General features: G+C 34.6%; 1 non-coding gene across 1 annotated transcript; it reads right to left on the bottom strand.

The window, feature by feature from the left end:
* Nucleotides 1-8,807: 8,807 nt before the first annotated feature.
* On the bottom strand, nucleotides 8,808-8,869 carry LOC112448303 (U7 small nuclear RNA). Its single transcript, XR_003036671.1, has one exon. It is a non-coding gene; the product is annotated as a U7 small nuclear RNA (small nuclear RNA).
* Nucleotides 8,870-10,438: the final 1,569 nt, after the last annotated feature.

Consider the following 10,438-nt stretch of genomic DNA (forward strand, 5'->3'; position numbering starts at 1 on the left):
TAGGACTGCTATTACAGTGTCCCACAGGTTTTGGGTTGTTGTGTTTTCATTTTCATTCATTTCTATGCAAATTTTGATTCCTTTTTTGATTTCTTCTGTGATTTGTTGGTTATTCAGCAGCGTGTTGTTCAGCCTCCATATGTTGGAATTTTTAATAGTTTTTCTCCTGTAATTGAGATCTAATCTTACTGCATTGTGGTCAGAAAAGATGCTTGGAATGATTTAATTTTTTTTGAATTTACCAAGGCTAGATTTATGGCCCAGGATGTTATCTATCCTGGAGAAGGTTCCATGTGCGCTTGAGAAAAAGGTGAAATTCATTGTTTTGGGATGAAATGTCCTATAGATATCAATTAGGTCTAACTGGTCTATTGTATCATTTAAAGTTTGTGTTTCCTTGTTAATTTTCTGTTTAGTTGATCTATCCATAGGTGTGAGTGGGGTATTAAAGTCTCCCACTATTATTGTGTTATTGTTAATTTCTCCTTTCATACTTGTTAGCATTTGTCTTACATATTGTGGTGCTCCCATGTTGGGTGCATATATATTTATAATTGTTATATCTTCTTCTTGGATTGAGCCTCTGATCATTATGTAGTGACCGTCTTTGTCTCTTTCCACAGCCTTTGTTTTAAAGTGTATTTTATCTGATATGAGTATTGCTACTCCTGCTTTCTTTTGGTCCCTATATGCATGGAAAATCTTTTTCCAGCCCTTCACTTTCAGTCAGTATGTGTCCCCTGTTTTGAGGTGGGTCTCTTGTAGACAGCATATGTAGGGGTCTTATTTTTGTATCCATTCAGCCAGTCTTTGTCTTTTGGTTGGGGCAATCAACCCATTTTCATTTAAGGTAATTATTGATAAGTATGATCCCGTTGCCATTTACTTTATTGCTTTGGGCTCGAATTTATAGAAAACTCTCCAGAAAGCAGGAATAGAAGGAACATACTTCAACATAATAAAATATGACAAACCCACAGCAAACATTATCCTCAATGGTGAAAAATTGAAAGTATTTCCTCTAAAGTCAGGAACAAGACAAGGGTGCCCACTCTCACCATTACTATTCAACATAGTTTTGGCCACAGCAATCAGAGCACAAAAAGAAGTAAAAGGAATCAAAATTGGAAAAGAAGAAGTAAAACTCTCACTGTTTGCAGATGGCATGATCCTCTACATAGAAAACCCTAAAGACTCCACCAGAAAATTACTAGAACTAATCAATGAATATAGTGAAGTTGCAGGATATAGAATCAACACACAGAAATCCCTTGCATTCTTATACACTAATAATGAGAAAACAGAAAGAGAAATTAAGGAAACAATTCCATTCACCATTGCAACGGAAAGAATAAAATACTTAGGAATATATCTACCTAAAGAAACTAAATGGAGAAGGCAATGGCACCCCCCTCCAGTACTCTTGCCTGGAAAATCCCATGGACGGAGGAGCCTGGTAGGCTGCAGTCCGTGGGGTCGCTAAGAGTCAGACACGACTGAGCGACTTCACTTTCACTTTTCACTTTCCTGCATTGGAGAAGGAAATGGCAACCCACTCCAGTGTTCTTGCCTGGAGAATCCCAGGGATGGGGGAGCCCGGTGGGCTGTCATCTCTGGGGTCGCACAGAGTTGGACATGACTGAAGCGACTTAGCAGCAGCAAAGAAAATAAAGACCTATATATAGAAAACTATGAAACACTGGTGAAAGAAATCAAAGAGGACACTAATAGATGGAGAAATATACCATGTTCATGGATTGGAAGAACCAATATAGTGAGAATGAGTATACTACCCAAAGCAATTTATAGATTCAATGCAATCCCTATCAAGCTACCAACGGTATTCTTCACAGAGCTAGAACAAATAATTTCACAACTTGAATAGAAATACAGAAAACCTCGAATAGCCAAAGCTATCTTGAGAAAGAAGAATGGAACTGGAGGAATCAACCTACCTGACTTCAGGCTCTACTACAAAGCCACAGTCATGAAGACAGTATGGTACTGGCACAAAGACAGAAATATAGATCAATGGAACAAAATAGAAAGCCCAGAGATAAATCCACACACACATGGACATCTTATCTTTGACAAAGGAGGCAAGAATATACAATGGATTAAAAACAACCTCTTTAACAAGTGGTGCTGGGAAAACTGGTCAACCACTTGTAAAAGAATGAAACTAGAGCACTTTCTAACAACATACACAAAAATAAACTCAAAATGGATTAAAGATCTAAACGTAAGACCAGAAACTATAAAACTCCTAGAGGAGAACATAGGCAAAACACTCTCCGACATACATCACAGCAGGATCCTCTATGACCCACCTCCCAGAATATTGGAAATAAAAGCAAAAATAAACAAATGGGACCTAATTAAACTTAAAAGCTTCTGTACAACAAACGAAACTATAAGCAAGGTGAAAAGACAGCCTTCAGAATGGGAGAAAACAATAGCAAATGAAGCAACTGACAAACAACTAATCTCAAAAATATACAAGGAACTCCTACAGCTCAATTCCAGAAAAATAAATGACCCAATCAAAAAATGGGTCAAAGAACTAAATAGACATTTCTCCAAAGAAGACATACAGATGGCTAACAAACACATGAAAAGATACTCAACATCACTCATTATCAGAGAAATGCACATCAAAACCACTATGAGGTACCATTTCACACCAGTCAGAATGGCTGTGATCCAAAAGTCTACAAGCAATAAATGCTGGAGAGGGTGTGGAGAAAAGGGAACCCTCTTCCACTGTTGGTGGGAATGCAAACTAGTACAGCCACTATGGAGAACAGTGTGGAGATTCCTTAAAAAACTGGAAATAGAACTGCCTTATGATCCAGCAATCCCACTGCTGGGCATACACACTGAGGAAACCAGAAGGGAAAGAGACATGTGTACCCCAATGTTCATTGCAGCACTGTTTATAATAGCCAGGACATGGAAGCAACCTAGATGCCCATCAGCAGATGAATGGATAAGAAAGCTGTGATACATATACACAATGGAGTATTACTCAGCCATTAAAAAGAATAGATTTGAATCAGTTCTAATGAGGTGGATGAAACTAGAGCCTATTATACAGAGTGAAGTAAGCCAGAAAGAAAAACACCAATACAGTATACTAACACATATATATGCAATTTAGAAAGATCGTAACGATAACCCTGTATGTGAGACACCAAAAGAGAATTAGATGTATAGAACAGTCTTTTGGACTCTGTGGGAGAGGGATAGGGTGGGATGATTTGGGAGAATGGCATTGAAATACGTATAATATCATATATGAAATGAGTTGCCAGTCCAGGTTCGATGCACGATACTGGATGCTTGGGACTGGTACACTGGGACGACCCAGAGGGATGGTATGGGGAGGGAGGAGGAAGGAGGGTTCAGGATGGGGAACACATGCATACCTGTGGTGGATTCATTTCGATATTTGGGAAAACCAATACAATATTGTAAAGTCTAAAAATAAAATAAAATTAAAAAAAAAAGAATGTATTCATATACGTAAAAAGAAAAAAAAAAAAAGACTGGGTACTATAAAACTCCTAAGGGAAAATGTAGGCAGAACACTCTCAAATCCCGGCAATACTGTTTTGGATCCATCTCTTAGAGTGATAGAAATAAAAACAAAAATAAACAATTGGAACCTAACCAAAAATAAAAGGACACAGTATTTTTGACTGAAAAAAAGCACTGCCCATGTATATTTGATAAATAAAAAATTAAAGTCAATGCTCAGAATCAATTGTTTTGAAGTTAATCTGTCTCCCATGATACATCACTTAGGAACCATTCAACTTTCAATTTGGTTGAGTTCTATATGTTTAATATTGAAATCAGAATATGCCTCCAATGAAATGTTCCGGGACTATAACACATTGTGAAATGCTGCCCTATCATGCATTTCAGATGCCAAGTCCAATTCAGTACACTTTAACTTGTAAAAATACTTTTCGCATTATATTTTGTTTGCTAAAAAGTCATCTCACTCAACATGAATAGCTTGGTATTGACAGTGGAGGCCTTGTGCAGCTGGCAACTTTTATATGTTTCCTGTACAGCTTAGAGTGACAATGATGCCAGTGGCCTAGTTTAATAATTGATTACTTCTTTGAAAAAAGCTTTCTGTTTGCTTTGACTGGTTATATTTTTTCTAAAAAGCTTTCTCTAAAGTAAAATTACATAAAAATGCCTATTAAACAGCAAGCTTTTAATTCCTTAAGTTCTTTAAAAAAAAAATTTAACCTGTATCTTAAACATTTAGTTATCTAAATATTCTTAATCAATGGTGGTGGTTGCCGTTTATTAATTTCTCCATGAAATTTTAAGTGATAGTTTTAGTCTAAACCAAATTCCTCCTAATAACACTATGTACTATGTATTAACTGTATATTTTGTGTTACATTGTACTATTTTTAACAACAACACAAGAAACTTGTTTTGAAACGGTGATCTACAATAATGCTTTCTGCTAAATTCCTAATAATATGTATTTTGTATGTCTACCATGTGTACAAGCTCCTTAAGAAAAAAGTATTATGAAGATATCAATATTTATATATACAACATCTTGACTAATAAAATATTTAACTAACTTGTTTCTACAGCTGTGTTTATTTTTTGTTTACAATTACTAATTTAATAGAGAAGTACTAAAGCATTTGCTCTTAAAATTGAGAACTATGTCACACCAGAACATACAAACCCCTTTCATCATTAATTCCATCTGATTTATGTGCCTTCTGCCATAATGGCTAGTGATTAAACTGGATATTCGTTCAACATCCATTGTCTCAGTTCTAATCCACAAGTGAAAACAAAGCATTCAATGTGACAAACAAGGTCCCTACTCTCACAAAACTTTCACTTGAGAAACATAAATAAGAAAAATAAATAAATAAAAAGATAATTCCTCATGATAATAATGTCATAAAGAGAGCCGTTCACAGGAATGAATGAGGACGAATGACTGAATATAAATCAAGAAAGAAATTTTCGTAAAGGACATGAAAATTCAACTGAAAACTGAATCTAGTCAACAGTGTATTCAGATAATCAGAAGAAAGATTTTCGTGCATGGCTACAATGAAGTTCAGAGGCAGGAATATGCTTAACTTTCTTGAAAAATATTTCTTTTCTTTTTTTTTTAAAGGAGAGTAGGTGATCTAGGTTTTATGGCAAGAACAACAGGAAACAAAATTTTGGCTTGGTTTATGATATGAATGTTATGATGCTGGATCTGGGTGCTGTTGTGAAAACTAAAATAAGAGTGGCAAAATATTAACATTCCTTAGTTCTAGGTAAGAAGTAAGGGTTGTTTAGAATGGTACCAATGAATATAAAGGAAAATAGTCATATTTGCAATACAATGTTGCCCAAATTAAAAATATTTGATAATAAATTAGATATGAGACAAATAGGATAGAAAAGGTTGGGTGTACCAATGAAAAATTTAGGGAAGGCTCTTAAACAATGTTAAGAAAATGTATATTTCTGTGAAGTTTCACCACTTATAATCATCTACATCTTAAATAACTTAATTCTCTCAATAATTATATGAAGTAATTATTCTTACTGTACTCTGAAAATGAGTTCACTCAATGCCAGGAAGATTAAGTCAGTGTCTCAAGATAATAGAATTTTCTTTAAGGCAAAATTATTAATACAAAATAAAACTGCAGAATCTATGCTTAAAACTTATGATGGAAATACCACAGAAACATAATTTGGACCTAGTGTCTTTCTAACTGGAGGCCACTGGAGTGGAAAGTTGAGACACGTATCCAATTGTTTTTAGTATACAAGCTCCTCTAACCATGTTCCTCTCAAATATTGGCATGCTAATGTATGTTAGCAAAAATCTCACTAAAATATTTTTACCAAATCATTTGATATGGATTTCTCACATTAAACTTCAAATTTCATGAAAAATGATGATGAAAATAGTTTTTCACTGCCACATATATAATGATATGACAATATTTACTTAAATCAAGAGTTCATTAGGGATTAATTTAGCAAATTAAGCTTGGAGTAGTGATATCATGATATTACTATTATACATATTATTAATAAATACCTACTTAGTACCAATTACTTTCTGTAGGTTAATTAATAAAGTTTATGAGATAGAATACATACACATTTTTCCAATAAGTATACTGAAGAGACAGTTCAAGAAACAAGATCAAGATCACAAGGTTATAAATAGCCTAACTGAAATGTGACTCTCAACTACATTTAATTCTAATCCATAGAAAAATCTTCTTAAGTACATAGTACTTTTCCAACATTATGTTCTCAAAAAAAAATTATAGTGGTTAGAGTGATATTGTTGTTTTGAGATACGTATAAAAAGGCATTTTGGCTTCTGTATATTTAGTTCATTTTCTTCACATAAATATACTCATAATCTTATTCAATAACTTACAGACCTATTTCTAGTGCCTCATGTTCATGTAACACAGAAAACTTGAGATTTTGACATGTGTAGCTATGAAACAACACAAGTTAATAGTTGCTTAGGAATATAAATGCTAATTAAATTATTTACTGAAAGTATTAGAAAATGTACAAAATTTAAGTGTGCTACTTAAAACTTTTTATAAACTGAGTATACCCATGTGGACCACCATCCAGTTCATTAAACAGAGTAATTCTAGCAAACTAGAAGTCACACTGCCACCACCACTCCTTTCAATATTTATCCCCTTGGCTCTTAAAAAACTCAAGCCAGTTTCTTCATTTGTAAACATTGGGGATCAGTTTTGCCTGTACTGGGCCCACAAAAAAAATATTTATAGAAAGTTCATTTCTCATTGTTATTCTGTGTCATCTTTGCATGAATGAATTGTTAATATAAAGTGTTCTAGACTCACTTGTTCTATTAGTCTACTTTTTTTTTTTACATGTCATGAGTATTACACTATCATAACCTTTCTGTTATTTTAAGTCTTAATATTGATTAGAATAACTTCTATATTTTTTTCTTCAAGAATTAGGATATTTTGGCCTTTGAATTTCTAATAATTTACTTATGCCAAATTTAGTAAAAGTTATGCATAGATTTGCTTGAGATTGTTTTGATTCTATAAGTCAATCTGTAAAGAACTGAAGACGTTCAATATTACCTTTCAATTCATGAATGTGGCATATTCCCTTATGTGTTTAGATTTTTTTAAATTACCCTAATTATATTTTCTATTTTTCAGTATAAGTCTTTTATATCTTACCTTGATTTACTTATTCCTAGAATCCCAGGGACGGGGAAGCCAGGTGGGTCACTGTCTATGGGGTCGCACAGAGTTGGACACGATTGAAGTGACTTAGCAGCAGCAGCAGGCCTTTTATACTGTTACTGTTGTACCAAATGGTGTGTGCTCGAATGTGTATGCACATGAGTATTCATTTCTGCTTTTAACCTGAAATGCAATCAAACTTTTATGTTGAACTTGTATCCAACATTATTGCTAAAATCATTTTTTATATCTAGCAACTTACAGGTTGTTTAGATTATTTGCATGCAGAATCATGTGAATGACTCATTCTGTCATTATTAATCCCGGTACTTTTTATTTTAAAATTGTCTTTATTATTAGGCAGTAAAGAATTTTCCTGAAGTGGAGGAGATGCCAGTTTTATCCCTGAGTCAGAAGGATCCCCTGGAGAAGGAAATGGCAACCCACTCTGGTATTCTTGCCTGGAGAATTCCATGGGCAGAGAAGCCTCGTGGGCTACTACAGTTCATGGGGTCACAAAGAGTCAGACAGGACTGAGTGACTAACACTTTATTATCAAACCGGCTAGGTCCTCTAATAGAGTATCAAACAGAAATAATGATAATGGACTTCCATGTCTGATTCCTAATCTTGATGGGATGGTTTTCAAAATGGGGAGAGGGGAGGAGAGGGTGAGATGTATGGAGAGAGTAACATGGAAAATTATATTACCATATGTAAAATAGATAACCAATGGGGATTTGCTGTATTTCTCAGGGAACTCAAACAGGGGCTCTGTATCAACCTAGAGTGGTGGGATGGGGAAGGAGTTGGGAGCGAGGTTCAAGAGGGAGGGGACATATGTACACCTATGGCTGATTCATGTTGATGTTTGACAGAAAACAACAAAATTCTGTAAAGCAATTATCCTTCAATTAAAAGAATAAATTAAAATTAAATAAAAAGTAAATGTTTAGCTCTTAAAAATTTTTTTCTTCAACATTCAGAGTAATTGTTTTTTGTAAGATTTTGTGGATACGCTTTATCAAATACAACTTAACAGTCCTTGAATAAGACAATTTTTGTGGTGTATTATTCATTTTATTTATTGATGGATTTAATTTACTAATGTTTCATTGACTTTTGCATCTATGTACATACTAGTAAAATACTTACATTTTTTTCCAATGTTTCCCTCCAATCGCAGTGGTGGAAAAGACGCTTAAGAAGTCCTTGGACTTCAAGGAGATCAAGCCAGTCAATTCTAAAGGAAGTCAACCCTGAATGTTCATTGGAAAGGATTTAGAACGTTGTCCCCTTTTGTTCATATTCTCTGGAAAACTTTACCATAAGATGGAAATTATTTCTTCCATTTGGCAGCATTCCTCAGTGTAGCACCTTAGCCTGAATTCATTACTGGTGGTAAGTTTTACAGTGCAGATTCTATTTCTTTAACATATAATATAGCTAATTAGAATATACCTTTATCTATGTGTCATTGTTAGTAAACTATATTTTAATTCTCATAAGAATTTTTTCCTGTTTAATTTTTATTTATTTTTTTCCCATGGGGGTTTTCTGGTGAGGATCATAAAACCTCCTAGACAAATTCTAAAAGAGCTGTAACACTTTCTATTTACTTTTAAAACAGTTATTGGCATTAGTTGTTCACAATGCTTTTTTCAATTTCTTAAAATACTGGAGTACTTGTGTCAGTAACTCAGTCATGACCGACTCTTTGCAATCCCATGGACCATAGCCTGCCAGGCTCCTATGCTAATGGAATTCTCCAGGCAAGAATACTGGAGTGGGTTGCCACTCCCTTCTCCAGGGGATCTTATCAACACAGGGACTGAACCTAGGTCTCCTGCATTGTAGGTAGACTCCTTACTCCTGACTCCTTACCCATTCCCTAGAGTATCTGTGGTGGTTTAATAACTGTGTGAAGCTTAGTTGTGTCTGACTCTGTGCAACCCCATGGGCTATACAGTCCATGGAATTCTCCAGCCCAGAATACTGGTGTGGGTAGCCGTTTCCTTCTCTAGCAGGATCTTCCCAACCCAGGGGTTGAACCTGTGTTAACAGCTGAACCACAAGGGAAGCCCTTAGTATCTGTAGTCATATCCTTCATTCCTTACTGATGTTAACTATTTCTTTTCCAAGCTCTCTCTCTTCTCTCCATTCTCAGAAAGAGTTCACCCTTTTTTCACGTATTCAAAGCAATAATTGCTGTTTTTCTCTTTAGTATTTTGGTTATATCGTAGATTCCTTAAAATTTAGTATAAAATATTTCCTAGCTACCATTATGATTTGTTTCTTTGATCTATGGATTATTTATTTAAAAGCTTTACCTTTCTTAACATATGATTTTCAAATTATATTTTGTTAGGACTATCAAGCTTATTTCCACTATTTTGTGATCAGAATGAATCTAAATTATTTTGTGATCAGAATGAATCTAAATCCTATAACTCTGTCAACATTTGCTTAGTGGTGAAGTTTTATTAATGTGCCATGTGTACTTTAAAAAATGTTCCTTCTACAATTGGGAGTAGTCTTCTACAGATAAATATATCAAGTTCGGTTATCAAAGAGTTCAAATCTTCTCACTCATTTTTGGTCAGATAGTGCTATTAAGTACTGCTATGCTATGCTAAGTCTCTTCAGTCGTGTCCGACTCTGTGTGACCCCATAGACGGCAGCCTACCAGGTTGCCCCGTCCCTGGGATTCTCCAGGCAAGAACACTGGAGTGGGTTGCCATTTCCTTCTCCAATGCATGAAAGTGAAAAGTGAAAGTGAAGTCGCCTAGTCGTGTCCAACCCTCAGAGACCCCATGGACTGCAGCCTTCCAGGCTCCTCCATCCATGGGATTTTCCAGGCAAGAGTACTGGAGTGGGGTGCCATTGCCTTCTCCGATTAAGTACTAAGAAATGTATATTAAAATCTCCCATTATAATTCTGTATTTCTATTTTTGTACTTGTGTCAAATTTTACTATTTCTGTTTTGATGTTATATTGTGTGACTACAAATTAAAATTTGCCATATTTTCATGACTAATTAAGCATTTTATTATCATGAAAATTTTCTCTGTCTTTTCACCTTAAATTTAACTTATTAACAGCTCCATTAATTTATTTTGGTTAGTATTTGCATAGTATTTGATTCAAATACTCTTCATTTTATATATTTCTATTATCA

The sequence above is a fragment of the Bos taurus genome, chromosome 1, assembly GCF_002263795.3.
Source record: "Bos taurus isolate L1 Dominette 01449 registration number 42190680 breed Hereford chromosome 1, ARS-UCD2.0, whole genome shotgun sequence".
Lineage (NCBI taxonomy): Eukaryota > Metazoa > Chordata > Mammalia > Artiodactyla > Bovidae > Bos > Bos taurus.